Raw genomic sequence first — 14,862 nt, 5'->3', positions numbered from 1 at the left:
TTTAAGTTACCTAAATTAGGATTATTTGTTGGTACAGATACGCCTACATTTACCTAATATATGTTTTTATCGCTGTAACATGCCAAGTAAATTTATATGTTGAGAAATATTTTGTATGATTTTCTACTTTAAATTGTGCTAATTTTCTATTTTTTTCCTTTTCTTTAGGAATGAAAAATTATATCATAAATTTTAATTTTTTATTAGTAAAATTTTTTATTTACAATAATTAGAAAAAATACGTCCAAATTCATCCACTTTGTATATTGGACTTTTTGAAAATTTTTCTCTCATTCTCAAATTTTTTCTCAATATCATGTATTATTCTTCATAATTTTCTATTAGAATTTTGTATTTTTCGACAGGATTAATGATCAATCGTTTTGCGAAAAGGAAGCACTCTTCAATCTAGTGTAAGTATTCCACTACTTTATGTATTTTATTTTTAGATTTTAATCATTAATCTTAGTTTGATCAAAGCTATTTTAAATTTTTGGAAGTGATTTTAGTTATAAACCGCATTTAGAGTTGGTTTAATTATTATAGTTGTTTGGAATTGTAATTAGAATCAGTTTAATTTTAAGAAAGTGTAATTGGACATTGGACTTTTTTTATTCATTTTCTATTTTGTGATCAGTCTAATTTTATGATGAAATCATGATTAGCAATACATCTTTTGATGTGATTTTATTTCAATTTGTTTATTCATTTTAATGTCATACTTAAGTATAAATAAATATATTCAAAATAATTTGTGGTATATTTTTGGCAAGATTTTCTATAAGATTTAATTATTTTAGGTAATTGTGTTTTTGTTTCATGTGATTGGCCGAAAAATATATGATAGGACATTAGATATTTTCCTCGAATTTTATTGGTTGAAATCTGATAATATTACCAAAAATTAAATAACGGTAGGGACAGAATCAACCAAAAGCTCCGTTTAATGAGAGCACTCGAAAAAACACTGTTTTTATATAGAGAATGTATTGAGAGCATACAATTCAGTACAAGGAATGGATACATTATAGATTTCTACTACTTGTTCTTTTCTCTTGTTGTTTGATGTTTTGTTTCTTGAAGTATCTAAACCTTTTAATCTCTAATATATTTATATTCAAGTTTTGTCCTGGACGTCTATTTACTTAAATTGATTTTGACTGCTCCCTAGGTAGGTTTAAAGTTCCTTCATCCTTATCTGATTCAGTTCTTTAGATCATTTTCCTATATTGAATGTTCGCAGTTACTTTGGAATAATCATTTTGTTGTTAAGCAGGTGGTGCTATGGCGTTGGCGCTCTTTTATCGAAGACTTTACAGATAGTGGTGTCAAATTTATGCAGTGGTTCGCACCTTATTAATTAGGTTAATTCATATCAGGGGTGATCTAGTTGGACTTATACTTTCTCTAGTTACCAGTCGCAACGATCACCTATCTACTATACAATGAAACTGTTGGTGAGGTTATTTATATTGAAGAACCCTTGTTAAAGATGTACATTTTTCAGCTTCCAGTTCTTGTAGTTTCTTCAATAACAACAAATTCTCTTTTTCTGCTTCTTGTTTTGGTGGCAGTGTTTCCATTAGTACAGAAATTCGCTTAGGGTTTCTTCTGAAAATCCCCTCTCTCTCCCGTCAACATCCGCTAAGGCTAAGTCTTATGGGGTGCTAATCTAGCAGCTAGATTGGCAGTCCACGTTAGCTAGGACAACCACCTAAGTTTTATGGGAGTACTAATCTAGCAGCTAGATTAGCAGTCCACGTCAGCTGGGACCACCCTACGATGAACCGTTCATCGCTTTAAATCTCATACGTTAGATCAAAAAGTAAATCGCCAAGCGCTGAACCATTTCGCGAAAAGGTGGTTTTCCCAGCGCTGAATCATTCAACGAAACTATCTAGATGCTAGTTCATATGCTAGCAATTGGTAGGAGAGAGAACTAGTGTTAACTTTTAGGCCACACTTTTTTTTTGAATTGCAACACTTAACTGCTAATCAACACCTTCAATCTAGTCCATAAGACTTAGCCTAAAGGTTCAACTCGTCACACTAGCAAAAGTAAGTCGGTCAGTGTGTTTGGGGTGGATTCTGAGAACTACTTCGTGTGCAACAAAAAAGTAAGTCTTGTTTTTGGAAAATGATCATCATACTACTTAGAGTGTAACGTGGCAACATATTCACCGCGTGCTCCAACATGCTGAAATATTATTATAAAATGTGCTGAGAGCATACAATTTAGTACAAGGATACACCCAACGGTCTCTCAATTTCTCTCTATTTCTTCTGCTAATGTTGGATCCCAAATTTTTTTCTTCAATATGATATTTTTTATTGGTTTCTACTATTTGTCATTTTGTCTTCTTGTTTGATGTCCAGTTTCTTGAAGTATCCAAACCTTTTAATGTCTGATATATTTATATTTATATTCAAGTTTTGTCCTTGATGTTTGTTTTCTTAAATTGGTTTTAACTGCGACTAGATAGGTTTAAGACTCTTTCATCCTTATTTGATTTAGTTTTTTACGACCATTTTCCTATCTTTAATGTTGGTGGTTACTTCGGAATAATCATTTTGGTGCTAAGAAGGTGGTGCTATGGCGTTGGCGCTCTTTTATCGGAGGCTTTACAAATGGTGGTGTCAAATTTTTGCGGTGGTTCTCACCCCATTAATTGGGTAATTCATATCAGGGTTGATTTAATTGGACCTATATTTTCTCCAATTATCGGTCGTAACGATCACTCATCTACTACACAGTGAAAATGTTGGTTAGGTTATTTCCAAAGGTGGCACCAAATTCTAAGCATTGGCTGAAATTTTTCTCACGACCTCCCACCTAATAGGAATACATGTAACATATGGTGCAGTGGTGCCTCACTAGATTGATTCTTTTATGAAGGTCGGCTTCGTAATATTTGTCCAATTGTATGGTGATTTCCATGATTCTTCTATATGCTCTACTCATGGGAACAACCATCTAGCAGCGAAAGGTAAAGTAAGGAATTTTGGACAAGCTCTGCGACTCAATACAGAGTAGCGGCAACCTAGAGATGAAATTCAACTGTACCGTCAACATCACAACAAGCGAATTGATATGCTTCCCCCATGCGCACTCAGACTACTCCTTCACATGTTATGAGACAACGAAATAACCCTCGAAGTGGGGCTGCGAGTTTAGGTTCTTCTCAGCGGAAGCGTAATAAAATAGGCACAATCAACATGGAGCATTATGAAGCCACTGTCATGGATGACAACACTGAATCTCCACCAACAGATCATTGGGATCAATCTCTCCAAGACGCTAATACCAATGTGAGAGTCCAAACCTTTTTCTCGGGTTTAATACAACCCGTTTGAGTTTCAAAGCTTAAATTTTTTATTTGATACTGATAAAGAAACCTAAATTAAGGTGCTTTCATGAGTATGAGTGCCCGAATTCCAACTTATGGCTCTTGGAGCGGCAGTTATTTGCTTTAATCGCAAACTTCGGTTCTTAAATGACCCTCCATGCATTCAGACATGTAAGCACATGGAGTTGTCCAGAGCCGAAGACATGAGAATGGGGGTTTCGGGTAATGACCAACCGAAGCCATCATTGACTATGACGTGGTCACAAAGGTGATGCGCCCTTAGTAAATGGTTGTTGTTGTATAGTAAAGCTTATATTGTAAGGAGGTTGTCCACTTGAGGTCCACAGTAAGCCAACTTCTCCTATAAAAGGAGGTTGCCCAAGATGAGAGAAGGTAGAGCTAATAAGATATCTTAGAAGAGAGAGAAATAGTATTTCTATATAGAATTGTACTGTGTATTGGGATTAGTCCTTTTGTAACCCTTCATCCATTTCGGGGTGTTTACATTGGGCGACTTCACCGGGGACTAATATTCAATACCAGTATCGGAGGCATCACCACTTCAGAATATACTTGGCTGTTCCTCCTACCTTTTATCAGGAAATACTACCAATATCCATCCGCGTCTCCTCTTTTAGCTCTTTTCGCTAACTAAATACCCTAGACCTCCACTTAAAACAGCACAAATTGTATCCACCTGGTCTCCACTTTATTCGATAGCACAATTAAAGATCTGGATGCCGAAAACATGAAAAAAACACAAGAACTTCTTTTCCCCTAGCAAGAAGCCATGTCTTTCACCTCTAAAAAAGGAATCATGCTTTCGTATCCCAAAACAACAAAACACACCAAATAACCTGTTCCCTTTGCTTTTTATTCGGATTTTCAATTTGATAGAATCTCCCTGGGTGAGAAAACGCCGAAAACTGCCTCCAACTAAATAGCACCATCGTCATCTGAAATCACTACTACTCTTGACTATCGATTGCCGAAGTCAATAACAGCATCACCAACATCAAATCCGGAGATTCAATCAACAAAAACAATTATAAAGATAAGTTTCATCTTTCCTCAATCTCTCAATCAAACTGTAACTATTAATTGATTGTTTTCAATGACAAACTCCAAAACAAAATCTGCTTAAGGTCTTGTAAATTAAACTGAATATTAATTATGATTTGAAATTATCACTTGCAATCATCAAATCATTTTGCTAATTTAACACCTTTTGCTTCTTCGGTAGACATCATTTAGTCTTGATCGGGAAGACAAGATCCGGAGCAGTGACGTTGCTACTTGCACAACAACTATTTAGAAGAAGTGTACAAGTGCCTCTCAAATGTTCAGTCATCTTATCTGGTAGGACAAATCCGAAGCCATCAAAATTAGTACAGATAGACGTTCACAGATATGTTGTCCACAAAAAAGATTTTTCAACCGCCATCGAGTTTCCAAACAGCCATCGAGTCATAATCAATTCCGATATTCATGTCTCCAACACTCGATCACATAAAATACGCATCCACCATCAGAACAATCACTTTACTGCCATCCGAGGACGCCACTATTGATATAGATAAATTCCACTCTTTCTTAATATCTAAATTATGACTGACCGGAAAATTACGCCTGTGGCGCGTTTCCCCGCAGGCCATAACTTCCCCGATGCGCCATGATGAAGCTACGATCCAGGCCTCAAAGCTAGGCAAATGCACGTCCATTTTCCCTTGCAAGCATGCTCGTGGAGCATGATGCATCTAACTTAGCTTCCACACCCTTCCAACTTACCCTTGTTCCGCGAACGCTTTATTAAGAAAAGAAAAACTTTCCTAAAACGGCCTTTTGAGGCCCTAAACGATGGAATTTGGCTAAATTCTGGTGACCATGTGGACCAACATGTGTTGATCTTTTGGCCGTTTCCCATCAAAATGGACTCCTCTTGAGCTAAATTACGGCACTCGGGTTTTTAGCATATGTCGAACGCCTTGATATGAAGTATGAGCATCCAGTGAATGAGATGCAACTTGCCTCATCAAGTTTGGCCACAATCATCTCTTGCGTCGAGCTACCGATCCAGGTGATATGAGAGGCCATAATGTCACAATCATCTCACAATTAGATGATATGAGCGACAAAGTGCTGGACCGGAAATGCTGCAACTCATTGCGGCTGCCTACGTACCCTTCCCTACTCTAAAGGGATCAAGCACAGACTGTAGTTCATCCATGAGAGGACCGAAGCTTAAGCCAACTCGTTTGCATGGTTGTGGCCAAGAAATAATGGTAATGGCATAGTCCGTATAGGCCGTTCCGTCAAAATGCATCCAAGTGATGAATACTTGGTCTGCGGCATGGCATAGTGATGCCCATGCTTAACACGCTCCATTGGTAAGTATACATATCTATAAATAAGGCCTAAGCATCATTTATACTCTTCCGGCTAAGCTATGAAGCTTACTTGGTACATGGTCCGCATATGTACCTTCAACCAACTATCCCTCCCTGTATATATGTTTAAAAGACATTTTTACAACTTAGATTGGGGGAGCAAAAATCAGTCATCAACTCCCCAGGCCGTGATGGCTGCACCTCACCATCCTGGCCAACATCGATGTATGACCGTGATGGCTGTACATTCAATTCTGGCCCACAGGTCAGTTCTAATGTCCGGCCATGACGGCTGAACATTTCCTGAGCCAGGTCCCGTGAAGGGCCGTGATGGTTGTACTTCCGTCTTTGGCCCATAGGCCACTCCAATGTCCAGCCGTGATGGATGTCCGTTGCCAACTCGGTGTCCATCCATGTTGGCTATACATTACCAGCTCGGTATCCAGCCATGTTGGCTTTCCACTGCCAACCCGATGTCCAGCCATGTTGGTTGTACATTACCAGATCGGTGTCCAGCCATGTTGACTGTCCGCTTCCAACCCGATGTCCATCCATGTTGGTTGTACATTACCAGCTCGGTATCCAGCCATGTTGACTGTCCGCTGCCAACCCGATGTCCAACCATGTTGGCTGTACATTACCAGGGCCATCTACCCAACTGGCCTAATGTACCATCTGACGCGAGATTGGTTCTTTGCCAATGTGACTTCCAACTATTGCCATATTGGCCTTAGAAAATATGCCTACGCGATGTGCCTTACTTGGCACCAGATATGGCCCCAGGCCAAATGCATCTTACTATGCTAAGAAATCTTTGGATGAAGCTTCATCACAAGCAAATGGCGCATCCTTTAGCATGCGCCATGCTAAAAACACGGGGTGTTACACTATCACACCCTTCAAAGAATTTCATCCTCGAAATTTAAAATCAAAGCTATTGTGGACAATCTCTTCGGTTTGGATTTCCTGAGCAAAAGTCTCATACCAGATGCTCATAAATCACGGGTTTTTTCTTAAAGTTATCGTGAACAACAATTTAGACCTTCTGAGCAACCGTCCCATACCGCCTGCCCAGGAATCCAAAAGTGCCCACAACAATACCAAAAATCGCAATTGGCGAGTGCCAAGAGGATATCTCGACTAGGTATCCTAGATGGCATCCCATACTACCACCCAGGAATCCCTAAGGTTCACAAGTTGAAAGGTGTCGTCGAAATGACAAGATTTTAGCGTACTGTGTGGAACAGTTTCCAGTTGCCCACCGTCCCTGACGGTCATCCAGGTTGCCACTCGTAAGTGGGATGCTAGCCGGGCCTGACAACGCAAACCCTTGGCCAGTGCCAACGTGTGGGGATGATCAGTCCCATTGTCTACCCACCATCCCAGACGGTCTTCCGGATATCCACTCGTAAGTGGAGTTCCACTTAGGCCAGGTAAACTCACAGTACTTAAACAAGCTCAACTCGATTCGCAAAGTAACTGCCATAGCAGTTACAAACTCCTTTCCACGCAAAAGTTGTCCTACTCTCCAACTTTAAGTTTCCATTAAGGAAAAATACTCTTGGACAAGTCCACTCCGCACAGTCCCTAGATTTTTCTCCGAACTTGCTCTGATACCAACTGTGGTTGACCAGAAAATTACGCCCGTGACGCGTTGTCCCGCATGCCATAACTTCCCCGATGCGCCATGATGAAGCTACGATCCGGGCCTCAAAGCTAGGCAAATGCATGTCCATTTTCCCTTGCAAGCATGCTCGTGGAGCATGATGCAGCTAACTTAACTTCCACACCGTTCCAACTTACCTTGTTCCGCGAAGGCTTTATTAAGAAAACAAAAACTTTCCTAAAACGGCAAAAACGGCCTTTTGAGGCCCTAAACGATGAAATTTTGCTCAATTTTGGTGACCATGTGGATCAACATGTCTTGATCATTGGGCCGTTTCCCATCAAAATGGACTCCTCTTGAGCTAAATTATGACACTCGGGTTTTTAGCCTATGTCGAACGCCTTGATAGGAAGTATGAGCATCCAGTGAATGGAATGCAACTTTGAAAAAGCGAGGGTCTAACAACACCACCCAATATTTCGATTAGCAATATGTATGGACTAACTCCGAAATACTTTTCTAGAGAATCAACTAGACAGTCAGACTCAATCTAGATAAAAATATCTCAAGGAGTTAATATCTCTCTCTTGATTTGATTTTTACTCAAGCTAAAAACAATAGCGAGTCTTTATCAAATACAAGGAATAACTTGGACGGTACCAATGACCAATGTCCAAGGATCAATCAATATCAATCAACGACCAAAGGTTAGATTTCCAATTGATGATCACGAACGCACAACCTGTATTATTTCAATTATATAAAATATAATGCGGAAAAGAAATAACACAGACACCAGAAATTTTGTTAACGAGGAAACCGCAAATGCAGAAAAACCCTGGGACCTAGTCCAGATTGAATACACACTGTATTAAGCCGCTACAGACACTAGCCCACTCCAAGCTAAATTCGGACTGGACTATAGTTGAACCCCAATCAGTCTCCCACCGATCCAAGGTACAGTTGTACTCCTAAGCCTCTGATCCCAGCAGGATACTACGCACTTGATTCCCTTAGCTGATCTCACCCAAAACCAAGAGTTGATGCAACCCAAAATCACAGACTTGATAATAAACAGATCTGTCTCACACATAAAAGTCTATCAAAGGATAAATTTGTCTCCCACAGATAAACCCTAGGTTTTGTTCCGTCTTAAGATATAAAATCAAGGTGAACAGGAACCAATTGATAATCCGGTCTTATATTCCCGAAGAACAACCTAGATTAATCAATCTCCTCTCTACAATCCTTCCTGACTACACCTGCGGTTTGTCAAGGAATCACAAACAGTTAGACGAAGATGTTTGTGACTTATTTATCTTTCCTGTCGGAGAACTCTCACGATCTCAATCCAATCAATCGATTGTACTCGTACGATAAAAGATGTAAGATCAGATCACACAACTACGATAAAAGTAGTATGCTTCACAATTCCAATGAAGTCTTTAAGTCGTTAACCTGGTTTTAGAGAAGAAAACCAAAGGTTAAAGGAGAATCGACTCTAGCGAGCGCACTAGTATCACACAGACGTGTGGGGATTGGTTTTTCACAATGCTAGATGTCTCCTTTATATATCCTTCAAATCAGGATTTTTCCTTAGGTACAAATCAATCCTTATTCACCGTTAGATGAAAACCTGATTTAGATTCAAGCTAATATTTCTCAACCGTTAGATCGAAAACTAGCTTGTCACACATACTTGGGTAGACGTTTACTGGGTTTGTGAAAACCATGCCCAAACGTGTACGTGTATGTTGGTTCAACATAGTAACCCAAAAGGTTAACCATATGAGCATTTCATATTAACCTTGTTCTTCTTCGCCATAACTAGTTCAATTGACTCAAATGAACTAGTTAAAGAGTTGTTCAATTGCTATGAGATTTTATGTAACTACACAAGACACAATTGAAACAAAGATGGTTCGATTCGATTGAATCGGATCATGAACATTATAGCCACGGTTTGCATAAAACATTCCTTAGTAATTTAATGTTTCATGTTCAGAGCACATCTTTAGATCATAACCTCTTAAGTTCACAAACAAGTTCGCGGACTTAAGTTAATCGGTTGAGTTTTCCAAACTCAGCAGAAATTCTCTGAAAGAGAACTTCCGCCAGTTCGCGGACTTAGCAGACAAACGAGTTTTGGAAAATTCTCGGTCGAGAACTTCCGACAGTTCGCGGACTGAGTTCGCGGACTTGGCAAGCCAATTCCACAATCCTCTGATTTCTTTTGATCAACAAAGTTCGAAAACTTCGGTTCAAGGAATACATGGTTATGTAATCTAAACTCTCATTTCAATCATTGAGACATTCTCAGAGGACGCTATGTAGCCGTTATTCACAGACCGATTCACGTCAGAGCAATTCTCAAAGTGATTGAAACTTTTCATTAATTTCGTCACTAGGTGAAGATAAACTTGATCAAAGCGTACCGCTTTACCAACACACGATTTCGAGATAAAAGATAAGCATTGAATGCTCAGATCGAAATGTCAAATGTGTATGATCTAGTCTATATATCATACGATTTTTGTCTCATAAGAAGTAGGAGATAGAATAGATAGACTTTTGATTGATAGATAAGTTCAAGTCTCCACATACCTCTTTGTTGATGAAGTTCCACGGTTCCTTGTATAGATCTTCGTCATTGTATGATGAATCGCCATGAAGTCCTTGAGATAAACTACACTTTTCTATCCTAGTCCGAGACTTAGCTATGTATGATAGAAATCAAGACTCATAGTTTTGATCACTAACATTGACAAACATGCTTGAGATAGCAACGCATGCGAGGTCGACCGAGCTATGGTCTAACAATCTCCCCATTTGTCAATTTTAGTGAAAAACTATTAATACATATGGAATACAAAAATATAAACTTTAGTGGATCCTATTCCATAGTTTAATCTTCAACGTTCCCTGAAATCTTCGTCCTTCCAAGTACTCCAATGATCCCAAAAGTTGTAAGTTTAGCATCACCGTTGTTGAAGATCCGTAGCTATAACAATGAGAGAAATCGAGATTCTCGATCATTATTATACAGTGTCATAGTATTATTATGTAATATCAAAGTCCAATTGTATCACGACTTTAAAAATAATACTACGGTGATATTTATCACTCCCCCTTAGTCAATACTCCATCTCGATCATGGAAACCACTCCCCCTTACACAATGATTTGAAAACCATATGTATTTGTAGTGTGAACTACATTATTTCTCCCCCTTTTTGTCAATAAAATTGGCAAAGATACAAGAACGGGATCATAATGAAATTTCCACAAGAGACATTTCATAGACTAAAAGAAAAATACATACCAACTTAATTTAGATGCAATCATAAAGCCGAAGCTAAATGCATTCATCAAGGAGTTTTAAGATACAATATAACCCCTAGAAGATTTCACAGCCTCACTTCCCGCAAGATATTACCATTAAGCACGACTTCAAAAGAACTCTCCCCTATTTGATGTCATTCCCGAAAGAACAACAAGAGCGACCTTAATTTCGAAGGAAAAGAAGGATTTTTTAATTGGACACCAAAAACCATGGAAATTATTTTCTATATCCAAAACTCAATCAAATTAATCACAAGCAAACTCATGATTAATTTAATTGGAATACACAACTAAATCAAACCACAAAAGTGATCAATTTAATTGATTGTTCTCAACATAAGAAAACTCACGGAGCTACGACTAAGGTAATCATACACATATGACTAACTTAATCGTTCAGATACTCAACATAAGGAAAACCTTACGGAATATACGACTAAATCAACCAATAGAACATAGTTAGTATAGCCGTTCATATACTCAGCACAAGAACTTGTGGAATGTATGAAAACTCAACTAGACTAATTACAAGACAACCCATAATTAATCTAATTGAAATACAAACAACCAAACTTATCACGAAGGTAATCAATTTAATTGTCAAAAGTTTTGCTCGACAAAAGAAAACTTTCGGAGCAAATAACTAAATAACCAACCAAGATGATTAATTTAGTTCAAATATGCTCGACATAAAGTACCTTACGGAACAACCAATAAACCTAATCACAAAGTAATCAACTTAGTTGTATCGTGCTTGACATAAGACACATTACGGAGCCTCACAGTAATACATAAGATATGGATCAGTGATGATCATTATTGTGGAATACATACAAGGATCTATTCTATTTTTCCATCACTATTTGCATAACGACATAATAGACTTTATCCTTGTCACACAAAAGATTTTATCCTATTTTCCATCAAATAAATGACTACATAGGTATAACTTTTGTATTTGTCAAAAGTCCATTCGTCCTTTCATCAATATGAATACCAATTTATGAATGACTTTACTTTTGAAAACATATGGGACCTTCAAGTTCACGGATGCAAACAATACATATCCCATAAACAATTGCAATATCACAAAATCATAAAGATTAATACTGCAATAACAATCTTTGCCCTTAGAAGGTAGAATCAATCTTTTTCGCACGGATTTATACCAAGAGTGGTTACCAAAAGCGTATAAAAAGATTTCCTTAACAAAGAAGAACATACAAAGTGATTGACGACTATGCACCATAGTCACATGAGATGATTGTGAACGCTCAAGAATATATAGCAATGTGAACTACTACACATTCTCGAACTTCCTTCTTTGTGATTCACCAACATCACTATTGTAACAGCCACAAAATAGCTTAGAATAGGATTTCTCTAGGAATCCTAGTGCCCAAGTCCAAGAGAATAAAACAAGTGCAACGAAATGGAGCAAACACTAGAAAACAAGAGACAGGACAAAGACCAATATTAACTCATCCAAATTCAACAATTCTCATCTCCATTTTGAAGGGGATTCAATAAGGAAGAGAATGCAAAACGAATGAGATAAATCCGAGTTCGGACGAAGAAGTTACGGCCAAAACAAGTTTACCGAATATCGACGTTAAGTATGCATACGGGTTTGCGAACTTAAACCCCTGGATTTTGATTTTGAATGTTTTTATGCATACTTGGTATGTGTACCATGTAGTCCAAACATCCCAAACTATTATTTTCATACCTAAACATTTAAGAATCTTAAACACATATCAAGTTAGGTAGAAATGAACGATAAGCAAAATTATTATAAGTATTCTAAGCAAATAAAAGTACAAATCTTGCTCAAGTTTATAAACATACCTTTTTAGATGAATCCAATCGAATTCTTCCGCCTTACCGAACATAATTTATGTGCCCCAATTCTTGTACTTCCCTCGCCGTATACAAAGCAGGGCATTCCTTGGTGAGGATGCACTTCTAACACAATCAAGTTGCGTTGGGGTGAACAAAGTCTTGCTCACCACAAGTGACCTTTGGATTATCATGAAAGAGATCACTTTTAGAACCTTTCACATCCAATTCCATTTTTTCAAAAAACTTGTTAAGTTCCAACATCATGGATACTGCCTTTTCCATAGTCATGGAGTTTTCTGGAAGATCATTCCTTTTCACACTCAAAACATCATTGTCTTTCTTCGGTATCCACTTCTGAGTGCGTTTAGGAACAGTCGGAACCTTCTTCCCATACTCTCTTCTAGAATTCTTGGAAGAGAATTGGATTGACTATTCTTTTGCAAGTTAGTCTTTCTCCAATTGGGAGCATCGGGTCTTGTCTTCGTCTTTACGAAGTTATCCTTTTGATAACCATTACGATTATGAAAAGGATTCTTACGACGTTTATAGGAAAATCTAGGTCTATCATAACACTGATTCCTTTGCCTAAAGGTTGGACAATTACAACCTGTAACGTTAGGAGGATCAGTTTTAACGTATGATCTTGGTTTCACAACTTCTTGTGATTCCCAAACAAGAACATCATGAAGTTTCTCATTCCTTATACGGAAACGACATCTCCTTTACAGGTGACCTTTATTTCCGTAATAGTGACAAACATAAGGAATGTTCTTACCTCGATCAGTGTGTGCGAACTTTGGAGGTTGATAAACTTTGCTCTTTTGAACCTTAACTGCCGGAGAAGGTATTTCACTTTTTCCATCAGTGAAAACCTTTTGTTGAGAAGAATCACTAGCCTTGACAAATTTTACCTCTTTGCTAGTACTTGGAGCATCTATTCCCTTATAGCCCAATCCTTGTGTATCACGATGATTTTTACTTGCTCCTATCATAGTGGTTAATTTTCTTGAACTAGTATTGAACTTTTTCAAGTCATCTTCCAACATCTTGATTTTATCAAGAGCAGCAGCTAAATCAGCCTCAAGGCGTTTTTCTCGAGTGAGATAAGCGCTTTCTCTGTTGTCAAAACTTGTTTGCTGGAAGTTAAACCTTGCTTCAGATTCTGCAAGTTTCTCTTCCAACAAAAAGTACTTTTGATAAAGATTATCACATTCAAGTGACTTCATACGTAGGTTTTCCTCATAATCCTTGAGGATCGATTCGGTAGAACGATTCGAAAAATAAACACCTGCGTAACATCTTCTCAATTTCTTGTTTTCTCGACAGAGAGGAGTCAGAAGAGGTGTGACATGAGAAGTTGTAATCTTCTTCATATTCCACGAATCCAAAAACTTAACATACTCTGAAACTTCCTCATCAACATCTATATCAATATCTGAATCACCTTCATCAGAAAGTTCATCCAAATGTTCTTCTAGGAGAGTTTCCCAATCAACAGTTTTTACATCAAGAGAATGTTTGGATATTGACTTAGATGTGACAATTCTCTCAGGTGAATCCAAGTTTTTAGAATCATCTGGTAATTTCTGAAATAGTACGTTATTAGAGATAGACTCGTCCATAATAAGATCGCTACAAACACATACTTATAAGGTCTTTAACGTATTTGCCTGCTCTGATACCAATTGAAAAAGCGGGGGTCTAACAACACCACCCAATATTTCGATTAGCAATCTGTATGGACTAACTCCGAAATACTTTGCTAGAGAATCAACTAGAAAGTCAGACTCAATCTAGATAAAAGTATCTCAAGGAGTTAATATCTCTCTCTTGATTTGATTTTTACTCAAGCTAAAAAAAATAGCGAGTCTTTATCAAATACAAGGAATAACTTGGACGGTACCAAAGACCAATGTCCAAGGATCAATAAATATCAATCAACAACCAAAGGTTGGATTTCCAATTGATGATCACGAACGCACAACCTGTATTATTTCAATTATATAAAATATAATGCGGAAAAGAAATAACACAGACAGCAGAAATTTTGTTGACGAGGAAACCGCAAATGCAGAAAAACCCCGGGACCTAGTCCAGATTGAATACACACTGTATTAAGCCGCTACAAACACTAGCCTACTCCAAGCTAACTTCGGACTGGACTATAGTTGAACCCCAATTAGTCTCCCACCGATCCAAGGTACAGTTGTACTCCTACGCCTCTGATCCCAGCAGGATACTATGCACTTGATTCCCTTAGATGATCTCACCCACAACCAAGAGTTGTTGCAACCCAAAATCACAGACTTGATAATAAACCGATCTATCTCACACATAAA

This window comes from Papaver somniferum, chromosome 3, assembly GCF_003573695.1.
Source record: "Papaver somniferum cultivar HN1 chromosome 3, ASM357369v1, whole genome shotgun sequence".
NCBI lineage: Eukaryota > Viridiplantae > Streptophyta > Magnoliopsida > Ranunculales > Papaveraceae > Papaver > Papaver somniferum.
The sequence above is the reverse complement of the archived record's forward strand: the minus strand, read 5'-3'. Positions refer to the sequence as shown.